We start from the raw sequence: 12,771 nt of genomic DNA, 5'->3' as shown, positions 1-12,771 counted from the left end.
GCCTATGTTTAGCCTTGTAAGAAACTGACAGACTGTCTTCCAAAGTGACTGTAACATTTTGTATTCCCACCAGCAAAGGATGAGCGTTCCTGGTGCTCTACTTCCTCCCCAGCCATCGATGTTGTCACTGTTTTTATTTTAACCAATTTTTTTAATAGGTTAGGCAGTGGTAACTCACTGTTGTTTTAATTTGCAATGCCCTAATGACATATGATTACCAGTCGTCTGTTTGTCTGCCATACTGTGGTGACTTGCATGCTATGATACTGGAAGCTTTGCACTGGTATTTCAAATACCAGCAGGGTTACCAATGTTGGACAGCTTTCAGTGAAGCTTCCAGACTAAGACAGATTATTGGGAAGAAAGGCTTGGTGATCTACTTTCAAAAATTAGTCAGTAAAAGCCCTATGGATCACAAGAGAACATTGGCTGGCTTTTAATACCCATTAACATGGTACAGAACAGGATGGTGTTTCATTCTTTTATCCTTGAACTGGAGCTGACTCAATGTCAACTAACAACAACATATGACGCTGAGCATCTTTTCACATGTGTATTTGCCATCTCTACAGCTTCTTTAAGGAGTCTGGTGGCACAGCGGTTAAGCACTCAGCTGCTAACTGAAAAGGTTGTCAGTTTGAACACACCAGTCACTCTGTGGGAGAAAGATGTGACAGTCTGCTTCTGGAAAGATTTACACCCTTGGAAACTGTATAAGCAGTTTTACTCTGTCCTAAAGAGTCGCTATGAGTCAGAATCAACTCCACGGCAGTGCGTTTTTTTTTTTTAATAGCTTCTTTGGTGAGATATCTGTCCAGATCTCTTGTCTATTTTTAAATTGGCTTGTTTATTTCTTTACTGTTGGGTTTTAAGACTTCTTTGTCTATTATGGGTACAAGTCTTTTACCAGAGATGTGTTTTGGAAATATTTTCTCTCAGTGTGTGGTTTCTCTTTTCATTTTCTTGACAGTGTCTTTCATAGACCAGAAGTTTTTAATTTTAATGAAGTCTAACATCAATTTTTCTTTCATGGGTCATGCTTTTGGTGTTATATCTAAAAATGCACGCTAAACCTAAGAACACCTAGATTTTCTCTTATGTTATCTTCTAGAAGTTGTATAGTTTTGTGTCTTACATTTAGGTCTATGATCCATTCTAAGCTAATTTTTGTGAAAGGTGTAAGGCCTGTGTCTAGATTCTTTTTTTTTTTTTTTGGCAAGTGTATGGCCAGTTGTTCCAGCAGTATTTGTTTAAAATGTTTGTTTTTGATAATTTCCTTGCCCGTTTTCTTTTTTCTCTTTCTGGAATGCCTATTAACTAAAGGTCGGACCTTCTGGATTGATCTGCTAGTTCTCTTACCTTTCCCATCTTAGTATTTCTTTGTGTTTTTGTCTACCTGCTAAATGGTTTTACCAATTTCTTAATCAAACTTTTTATTTTGAGACAGTTGTAGATTTACATGTAGCTTTAAGAAATAAAAAAAATTTTTTTTTAAGAAATAGTGCAGAGATTCTGCACACCTTGACTCAGTTTCCCAAAATGGTAACATCCTGCAGAAGTGCAGCGTGCAATCACAAACAGAATACGGACACTGACGTAGTTCAGATACAGTGCAATGCCATCACTACAAGGAGTCTTCACACTGTAGCTACAGTGACTTCCCTTCCACCACCCCTTCCACACTTCACACCTGTCATCCACGAATTGATTGTCCATTTTCATAATTATGTCATTTCAAAAATGTTAGACAAATGTAATCATATAGGATAAAATCTTTTTGGTATTGGCTTTATTTTTTTTTCCATTCAGCATAATTCTCTGGAGATTCTATCAAGTTGTGTGTGCACCAATAGCTTGGTCCTTTTTATTCTGAGTAGTGCTCCATTGTATGAATGTTCCATGGTTTGTTTAACCATTCATTCTGTTGAAGGGCATCTGGGCTGTTTCCAATTTGGGGCTATTACAAATAAAGCTGCTATGTACATTTGTGTACAAGTTTCTGTGAAAATAGTTTTCACTTCTGTGGGATAAATGCCCAAGATAGCAACTGCTGGGTCACATGGTAGTTGCATGTTTAGTTTTATAAGAAACTGCCAAACTCTATTCTAGAGTGGTCTACGGTTTTCTGTTCCCACCAGCAACGTGTGAGTGATCCAGGCTCTCTACATCCTTGTCAGCATTTGGTGTTGTCACTGTTTTTTATTTTAGCCATTCTGACAGCTGTGTAGTGATGCCTCATTATGGTTGTAACTCACATTATTGCATCATTTATGCCTAATGATATTGCACGTATTTTTGTGTGCTTAACTGCCGCCTGTGTATCCTTCTCAGCAAAACATCTTATGTCTCTTGACCATTTTTAATTGGCTTATTTGACTTTTTTTACTTTTGAGTTTTGAAAGTTCTTTATATATTCTAGATAGTAGTGGTGCAGTGGTTAAAGTGCTCGGCTGCTAACTGAAAGGTCAGTGGTTCGAAACCCACTAGCTGCTCTACAGGAGAAAGATGCGTCAGTCTGCCTCTGTAAAGATTACAGCCTTGGAAACGGAAACCCTATGGGGCTGTTGGAACTGACTCGACGGCAACGGGTTTAGGTTAGTCCTTTGTCAGATATGTGGTTTGCAAATATTTTCTCCCAGTCTGTGGCTTATCTTTTTATCCCTTTAACAGGGTCTTTCAAAGAGCAAAATTTTTAATGTTGTTGAAAAGCTATCTTCCCTCTACTGAACTATTTTTTGTACCTTTGTCAAAAATTAGTTAGGCATATTTTTGGATACCTTATTCTGTTCCACTGATTTGTATGTTTATTGCTCTACCACTGCCACACAGCCCTGATTACTGTAGCCTCTGACTGACTGAACTGTGAGCTAATAAATAGGTTCTTTTTGAAGTCACTAAGTATGTTACGCAGCACAGAAAACTAATACAGCGAGGACCCTAAAGAGCAGAGGATCAATATAAGAAAGGATAGGGGACCTCATGAAAGAGGATGGAGAAAACAGAGGACTTTCAGACTGGCAGTCTTGATGAGTTTAAAGAGCAAGAGTAGTGAACCTAATAAAAGAAAAAGCCAGAAGATTATTAAGTTGTGGTAAGAAAAGGTATAACACAATTTAAAATTTCAGACCTAGATTAGTTCTACAGGATGGTTATATTCAAGAGTGGTCACGGACGTTAGTTAATCAAGTAGTATGCCGGTGAAAATTGTCGGAGTCAAGGAAGAAAATAAATTGTGTTAAACACCAGTGTCTTAGTTATCTAGTGCTGCTATAACAGAAATACCACAAGTGGATGATTTTAACAGATGTTTATTCTCTCACAGTCTAGTAGGCTAGAAGTCTGAATTCAGGGTGCCAGCTCCAGGGGAAGGCTTCCTCTCTCTGTCGGCTCTGGAGGATGGTCCTCTCATCAATCTTCCCCTGGACTAGTAGGTTCTCAGCACAGGAATCCCAGGTCCAAAGGACATTCTCTGTTCCTGGTGCTGTTTTCTTGGTGGTATGAGGTCTCCATGTCTCTCTGCTCGATTCTTTTATATCTCCAAAGAGACTGGCTTAAGACACAATCTAATCCTGTAGACTGAGTTCTGCTTCATTAACACAACTGCCATTAATCCCATCTCATTAATATCATATAGTATTTACAACGTGCAGGAAAATCACATCAGATGACAAAATGATAGACGATCACACAACACTAGGAATCATGGCCTAGCCAAATAGAAACACATATTTTTGGGGGACACAATTCTGTCTGTGACAGCCAGCATAATATTATTTCATCTAAGCCTCACCACAGCTCTGCTGGTAATAGGAGTAACCCACATTTATTGAGCACTCACTAAGGGTTCAACAAGATGGACTGACACAACGGCTGCATCAATGGGCTCAATCATAATAATGATCATGAGCAGGACTGGGCAGTGCTTTGTTCTGTTGTACACAGGGTCGCTATGGGTCGGAACCAACTTGACGGCACCTAACAACAACAAGAGCAGGGTAGCCTTCTCATGTAATCCTTTAACAGCCCCATGAGGTAGGCACTATGCCCAGAAGCAGGCTCAGAGAGGTTAAATGATTTACCAAAGATTTTATAACTAAGTGGATGAGCTGAAATTCGAACCCAGGTATTCTCATTTCAAAGCCTATGTTCCTTCTGACCATTCTACATGTTGTCCCAATTAGGACAGTAAAAATTGAACTAGAAAGAAAGACTGTGGTATAGATGTCAAAGTCCTCTATGAATGAGGGCAAGTGAGGGGTGCGGTGCAGTGCATTACTTTAATATAGCCCTTCTAGCCATGGTATCATGACGCCCATAAAATGATTGGGCGGGACTATGCAAATAAGGTGCTTGTGGCCCACCCAGGGGATTGGACAGCCTGCTAATAATGCAAATAAGGTGCATGTAAGGCTATGAAAATAAGGTGAATGAACTCTTGTGGGGGATTCGTCAGTTTTGCCATCCTATGAGGCTTAAAGGGAGCCAATCCCAGAGACTAAAGAGGGACCTCACCGGTAGCAAGAAGAAAAGCCAGGAGTGCACCGTGTCTTTTGGACCTGGGGTCCCTGTGCTGAGAACTTCAGAGATTTTCTTTTGTTATATGAATGAGACCAAACCTTGTCAATGAGGTGATACCCGAGCAGGGTGAGTCCCAAACCTAATCCTTTCTGAATAGTGTCTTACAGAAAGAGCAGAATAGACACAGACAGCTGGGGGAAGACACACCCCTGTGAAGACCCATCGACAAGCAGGAACACTAAGGATCACAGGCAGACCCCAGGAACTAGGAGAGAGGTCCACGGAAGAAAGTACCACCGTGGAGCCATGATTTGGACATTTAGAGCTGTAATGCCACCCACTTGTGGTATTTTTGTAGCGACAGCACTAGGTAACTAAGACGCTTAATTATGTTCTGAACTACCAGTCTGTTTCACTGCCTTCTATTAACATCATGTTTAGTTGTTGTTTTTTGGAAAGAGTTGTTTTCTATTTTGTTCGGTTTTAATTTTTTTGTGTTCCCAGAACATAGCATAATACCTAAAGAATAAAAAAAGTTCCGTTATAACTTTTTAGAGAAAAAAAATGAACAGGGAATAAAGAGGACGCAGTAGAATATTCTGTGTGGTGAAATGCAAAGTACTCATAAAGCACTTCTGGTGCTATGGAAGGACAACGGTGTCTCAAGGAAGAGCACTTATGAGACTGTATGAGATGAAAGCTGCCAAGCCACCTCGAAAGTGAGTCTAGTTTACGTAAAGGAGAGGTGGAAAAAATGGCCTAAAGAGAATGAAGTTGTAGGGATGTTTATTTACTTTGGAGCCAAGATTCCAGACGATGTAGCAAAAGGGACTCAGGAGGAAGCTAATAGTGAAAGAACTATCTGGCAGGAGGGAACACAGAATAGTTTGAAACTAGTCAACTGTAGAGAAAGGCTAGGCTGAGAGGCGTGGAGGGATTAAATGTTCTCAAGATTCAGCAGGACTAAGCTCAATTCTCCCTGCTTGGGTGGGAACTGCGCTAAGACTGATATGTATTTCATTTACATAAAATTAGATTTTATTTAATTCTCACCACAGCTCTGCTGATAACAGGAAAAAAATAAATATATCCAAAACAGTTGCTATTGGGTCAACTCCACTCATGGAGACCCCATGTGTGTCAGAGGTGAACATGCTCCACAGGGTTTTCAATGGCTGAGTTTTTGGAACTAGATCGCTAGGCCTTTCTGCTTCTGTGGACTTAAACCTCCAACCTTTCAGTTAGCAGTCAAGCACGTTAACTACTTGCACTACCCAGGGACTCCTGATAACAGGAATGCTGTTGTTGATAGGTGCCGTGAAGTCAGTTCCAACTCACAGTGACCCTATGTACAACAGAGTGAAATGTTGCCCGGTCCTGCGCCACCCTCACAATTGTTGCTATGCTTGAGCCCGCTGTTACAGCCACTGTGTCAATCCATCTCGTTGAGGGTCTTCCTCTTTTTCACTGACCCTCTACTTTACCAAGCATGGTGTTCTTCTCCAGGGACTCGTCCCTCCTGATAACATGTCTAAAGTATGTGAGATAAACTCTCGTCATCCTCCCTTGTAAGGAGAATTCTGGGTATACTTCTTCCAAGACAGCTTCGTTGTTCTTCTGGCAGTCCACGGTATATTCAATGTTCTTCACCAGCACCATGATTCAAAGGCGTCAACTCTTCTTCGGTCTTGAGCCTCACTACAATGCTCTTTCAAGCAGAGCAGCTGTGATTAGTAACTATACAGAGAAGGGAGGGGATTTCTTTCTTTTCTTTTCTTTTTTTTTTTTAAGCAGTGAGTAGAAAATAAACCCTTAGGGAAGAGGGGCTTTTGAACTAAAATCTCTGCAGATGCAGAGTTCCACACTAATTCCTTCTCGCTGTCCTTAATTCCTTTTACCCACCCACATTGTTAAACTTCCCATTAAACCAAACCAAATCCGTTGCTGTTGAGTCGACTCTAACCTGTAACGGCCCTGTAGGACAGAGTAGAACTACCCTATAGGGTTTCTAAGGCTGTAAACCTTTATGGAAGCAGACTGCCAAATCTTTCTCCTGTGGAGGGGCTGGTGGGTTCAAACTGCCAACCATTCAGTCAGCAGCTGAGCACTTAAACACCGTGCTACCAAGGCTCCTTTGTTAAAGTACAGGCAGTAGAAATGTACAGGGTTTCATGTGAAGTCAATTAATATAACATCTACACAAAGAACAAAACTAAGCTCGAGGCTTAACCGAAACCCTATAATGTGCCTTTCAGAAGTAAAGAGCCATTGTAGTTTGTAATACAGATTTTTATTATTAGAGATAAGTTTCTATTTTTGAACTCAGGGGAATAATTTTATATTAACACTTTCACAGAGGGTCTTGTATATAATGGTCTAAATCTACACTGCCCAATATGGTAGTCACTAGTCACATGTGGCTATTCAAATCTGAATTAATATTAAGTTCCTTATTTGCATTAGCCACATTTTAAGTGTTATAGGCACATTTTATGTGGCTACTAGTACTAGCGGTTACTGTAATGGACAGCACAGATATAAAACAGTTTCATCACAGCAAAAATTTCTACTGGATAGCACTGGCCTAAATGGATTATCACTGAAAATTTGAATTAACCTTAGAAATGGTGTACAATCTTCTACACTATACATTTGCAACAAGAACCACAACTATTTTCTTACAGAGACTTGCAAAACCATTTAACAAGAATGGGGAAGTAAAAATATATGCCAAACTCCAAACCCAATATCCTATAACAGGGTTTCATAGATTAAGATCTGGAAATGAAAATTTGGGTGAGAGGTTAGAATATTAAGAAGAAGCTACATCCTAGGTTAGAACTAGGTCTTAGCAGCAACTGCAACTGAGTATGCCAACAGACTAAGGCACAGGTATCCGTGTAGATGAAACTGACAGGTAGTTCCAGATGACCTTCGATGCCCAGGACGATACAGACATTTTAGTATTCTTGGTTCTGTCTATGCCAGGGTTCTCAAAGGGCTGTCTTCAAAGTGTGGTCTATTTTTCCCTGGGTGGGGGTGGGGAGAGTCCCTGAGACACTTGTAACTAGTCGTTACTGTATTTTTCACTGCCATGAGCTTAGAGGAAAAATAAAAAACCAATTTTACATAACAGTGTCCTTGATAAAGCGGTAAAAATAATTTCACTAAATGTCAACATTTGAGTACACTTCAAAAAAATATTCTGTGTGGTGAAATGCGAAGTACCCATAAAGCACTTCTGCTGCACATCGAAGTACAGTGGTGTCTTGAGGAAAGCACTTGTGGGACAGTATGAGAGACAAGCTTAACAAGCCACTCCGCACAGAACGCCATTTTTACTACCAAGGGTGACCAGTGGACAAATGACTGTTACACTTAGGCTTGGTTATTTGGAAGACACTTTCTTAAAAATAAACGAGGTGAGCCTGTAGTATTTGTGACTAATAATAAAATTTCAGCTTTCAAGCAGAAGTTAACGATTTTCAAAAACTTGTATCCACCACCATGCGCTTGATGGTTTCTCAATACTTAACAGTTTTTGTGGTGATATTAACAAATGTAATTTTTTCCAAATGACCAATATTTGATTTCATAAATCACAACGGGTAAATGATCCATTTAAAGTATAAGACAGACTAGTGTTTTCAATGAAATGGAGTACAAAAATTCTTTGATGTGGTCTCCGATCGCATATTACAACTAACCTTTAAGAAACCACCACTCTTTGGGTTTTGGTATAGTTTCAACGAATATTCACAACAATCTGAAAAGACTATTAAAATACTCCTCCCTTTTCCAACTACATGTCTGTATGAGACTGTATTTTCTTCACATACTTTGATCAAAACAACATTTCATCACAGACTGAATGCAGAAGCAGACATGAGAATCCAGTCGTCATCTACTAAGCCAGACATTAAAGTGGTAAAAAAAACAAAAAACAAAAAAAAAAACTGCCACTCTTCTCACTAATTTTTGTTTGTTTTGGAAAACGTAGTTATATTTCATAAAACTCTGTTATTTGTCTTAGCATGTAATGGGTTTATTATAGTGTTAATAAATAAACATTTACAATACCTCTCTGAACTCATGGTCTCCTATACAAAGCTCGTCTTCATCTGGTGATCAGTGAATGGCAGGGCCAATCTCCCAATGGTCGGCTAAAGGCACTGTGGGAACCATTCTCTCTCATGTTCAAACAGTCAGCAAGCCCACTACTCCATAAACATTTCTTAAATGTACCCACTCCTCAACACCTGATACCACTTTAGTCCAGGTCACCAGCAGCTTTACCTGGGAAGCTGCAACTCTCCCTGTATCTACAATAAACGCCATCTAACCTATTTATCTCTCTTTTTTTTTTTAACCTATTTATCATACTGTAGAGTGACAGTGATCATTTCAAAGTTCAATTGTGAATTTTTAGACATTCACACGCCCAAAACAAACAACAAACAAACAAACCTTAAATGGCTTTCCAGTACTCAGGAGAAAGAAGAAATCCTTTAACACAGCCCACCCAGCTTTGCATCATCTGACCTTTGCCCACCTTTCTCCACTGTCATTACATACTACACACACTCTTTTCTCTCCCGTTTTGTGTTCTTTTAGTTTCCTGAACACAGAATGTGTAATTCTTTGCCTGAAATGACCTTCTAACCAACAATTCACTTAGGTAATTCAGAGATCCCAAGTTTCCTTTCCTCAAGGAAGCCTTTCTTGTCTACATGTCAAGGCCAAATTCCTTTGTTTTGAGTTCTCCTTTAGAGCAATTAACTCTAATAATGCATTTATATGTCAGTATATAATTATACATTTATAAGCTTGCTTACTGATTAATATCTATTATCTCTACAAGATTGTAAGTTCCACAAAAACCTGGATCATGTCTGTCTTAGTCATTATTGTGTATCCAGCACCTAGAACACAGTAGGCCCTTATATTTTCTGAATGAACGACTGACTTGAGATACAGAACAGAGTTTTATCAACTACAGTCAGCATGATATTCTATATGAAAGAAGAAGAATGAGAGCAATGGATTCTTTTGGGTTCTTAAGTCTACGGACCAGGGAGTCAGGATGGTAAATACATTCTTCATTCATTAAATTTTTCTACTGAACGAAAAAAATCAACTCTACAACTATGCTCAAGAAGCTCTTTTAAAACTTTTATGCCTCTAATTAAACTACAAATATCAGTCCAGGAGATTTTAGGGGTGCTAAATCATGGGTTTTTTTGGACATAAGCTGTGACACTCACTAGCTAACGAACTCTTACCAATTACTACTTACATGTCTGAGTCTCGTTGTCTTCCTCTTCTACCACCTCCCTCATAGTATTTGGAGGCTTACACAAGAATAAATACCTGGCACATACTAGGTGTTCAATGAATATTAATTTCCTTCCTCCAACAGTATACAATGGAATACAGTAATATGTGGACTTTTATTCTGTAGATTTTTGCAATAAGTAGTTTTTAATTTCTCAGTATGAGTAGAGGAACCAACGCTCCTGGAAGGATCCTCCTACAGGTTTAGCATGTTTCCCAACACATGACAGAAGCGTGATACATTTAATTGACTTCTGGTTGAGTGATCGGAGTTGCATGGCTTAGAAAAGCCATGTGAGCCACCAAGTGGGAGCGTAATACCTGCTATGCTGCTTGAGAAACAGTAGAAGCATTAAAGAGGGCAGCGCACATGAAAACTCTCTGAAAGATAAATACACTCTATGACATAAAGGGCCGTTATCGGCATCATCTTAGTTTTTTAAAAATGTCTGTATTTTACATAAATAATTTGTAAAAAGGTCTTAGATAAGAAAGGACTGTGATAATTATTATCTAAAACTGATAATTAAGACATATATAAGTTAAATGACTCGCTCAAGGGAATTACAGAAGACAGAGGAGAAATTGATCCAGTATATCTTATTTATCTCAATCTAGAGTTAGAGCCACTTTAATGAAAACTTCACTATAAAGCAATAGATGCTAAATTTCAAAGCGTAGAACTATTCCCAATGAACACAAGCTTTAATCCAGGCAAATCTTGCTTTAAGCAAACTCGATATTTATGCAAAAGAGGAAATAAGGGCCGGGCACTTGCTTCTGGAAGGAACTCATCGTAGAGCCCTGATGAGTTACCCACATGCATTTAAAGTAAGTTTTGACCTATATGTAACTCCTCAGCTAAATACACATACTTTAAAATGAGAACAAGCAAAATATAAAAATCCTTTAATAAATCACAAATCTCTATATAAAAATAATTATCTTAGCAGTAATTGGAAAAAAGTTAGATAGAAAAAATTATGCACCATTCAGGATCCGTACGAAAGGAGGAAGAGTTAATAAAAAGTGACGTGTTGTTGTGGGCCGTCTAGTCGATTCTGACTCACAGCAACCCTAAATGACAGAGTAGAACCGCCCCGCTGGGTATCCCGGGCTCTAAGCTTTACAGGAGAAGAGCACCAGGTCTTTTCTCCCGTGCAGCCTGCTGATGGGTTCCAACAGCTCGCCAACCTTTGGGTTAGCAGTTGAGCGTTTAACTACTGTGCCACCAGGGCTCCTTTAATAAAAAGTAGCCCCACATTATGCCTTAAACTTTTGTTTAAAAAGGTAGTCATATATTTATTTTCTTTTCCACATTTTAATATTTGCATTTTCAGAAAGTTAGCAGAATAATATGAATTTCAAAACTTAACATGTTATGGTACTCAGGAATCTGATGCTAATTTCTATGCCTTAGCTGGATTACATGGAGGTTCTTGTCACTTTTTACTCTCTATATTTATTTTAAATAAGTATTTCGTTTACTTGTGTTCAGTACGTCCTGTTAAAGAAAACTAGTATATATTAATGGTTAGACTCTAAATACAGTAATACATTTCCCTAGGAAAAGATTACTAGATGGTCTTTTAAACAATTAGTGCAACATTGTGTTATTTTATGAAAATAATGCTTTTTTTTCATAGTTATGACACTCGGCAAGGCTTCTCAATACCTACACAGAGCACCTGTTAGTTTAGCTTTAAAATTGAGACTGCAGATACTGATGTGTGCAGCAAATTTGGGTGTTCAACAAATTTCTACAAATAACTTATTTTATAATTGCAATCGTTACAGATTATTTTCATAGAAACCCTCCAAACTTTTATTGACCTGCCCCTACTGAACTGCGAACTTTCGGTGAGGTGAGTTTTCCTGGACTGGGCTACCAACTCTTAACATCTTTTTTCCTCCTCCAGCTCAGAAGTTCTTTTTCTTTTGATTACTGTATTTTTACACAAATAACATGCACCTTCTGTGTTGGTTTGCTGGCCATGCTCGCCTCGTCCATTAGGTATGTTCGTAAGGGAGCCATGCTAATTCGTTTATCGTAACGTGGAAGAGGACTGGCATGGCAGTATTTGTGAGGGTGTGTGTGGGGGGGGGGTGGAGAGGCATAGCTGGCAAACAAAAGCAGAAGGTGTGTGTTATTTGTGTAAAAATATGGCAATAATTTTTAGGCTCTCCAAAGGAGCGCTCAGTTGCTGACGGAAATGTAGGTGGCTCGAACCCACCCAGCAGCTGTGTGGGAGAAAGACCTGGCAATCTGCTTCCATAAAGATTACAGTCCAGGAAACCCTACAGGGCAATTCTACTCTGTCACGTGGGATTGATATGAGTTGGAATCAACTCAATGGCCACAAACAAGAAGGCTGCCCTATGCTACCGTTTGTTAATGGTGTGATCATCTAACAATATGGTTTCAAATGTGAAAATTCCAAAATGTTATTGCATTAGAATTTGTAAAATATTTTTACCCTCTTTATTAAAACCTATTGTTAAGCTTGAAATTCTATGAAGTGACATCGCTTTACATAAAGTATTCCTCTATTCAGACCGTCTTTGGAGGTGATTTTCCAAAGCAAAAAAAAAAATACTGACTTGAAGGAATCATTAACTAAATGAAAATATCAGTTGCTGCTTACTTTCCGGTTGAGGAGTTTCTAAATATTTAGTAATTTAATGACTATTTCTAGCCATTATATAGGTTCTTTACCATAAATTCTGGAGCCCTGGTGGTGCAGTGCTTAAGTGTTTAACTTTTAATCAAAAGGCTGGCAGTTCAAATCCACAAGCCACTCCTTGGAAACCCTACAGAACAGTTCTACTCTGTCCTATGGAGTCGCTATGAGTTGGAATTGACTCAACAGCAATGGGTTTTATTATAAATTCTAAGGTAAACCTCAACCAGGATTACAC

At 38.9% G+C, this 12,771-nt stretch overlaps 1 protein-coding gene across 5 annotated transcripts in view; it reads right to left on the bottom strand.

Annotated features, from left to right (window-relative positions):
• GPATCH2 (G-patch domain containing 2) overlaps positions 1-12,771 on the bottom strand; it is a 200,365-nt gene that overhangs the window by 61,823 nt on the left and 125,771 nt on the right. The gene's annotated exons all lie outside the window — the stretch shown is intronic.

The sequence above is a fragment of the Loxodonta africana genome, chromosome 25 (genome assembly GCF_030014295.1).
Source record: "Loxodonta africana isolate mLoxAfr1 chromosome 25, mLoxAfr1.hap2, whole genome shotgun sequence".
Classification (NCBI taxonomy): Eukaryota; Metazoa; Chordata; class Mammalia; order Proboscidea; family Elephantidae; genus Loxodonta; species Loxodonta africana.
The sequence above is the reverse complement of the archived record's forward strand: the minus strand, read 5'-3'. Positions and strand labels throughout refer to the sequence as shown.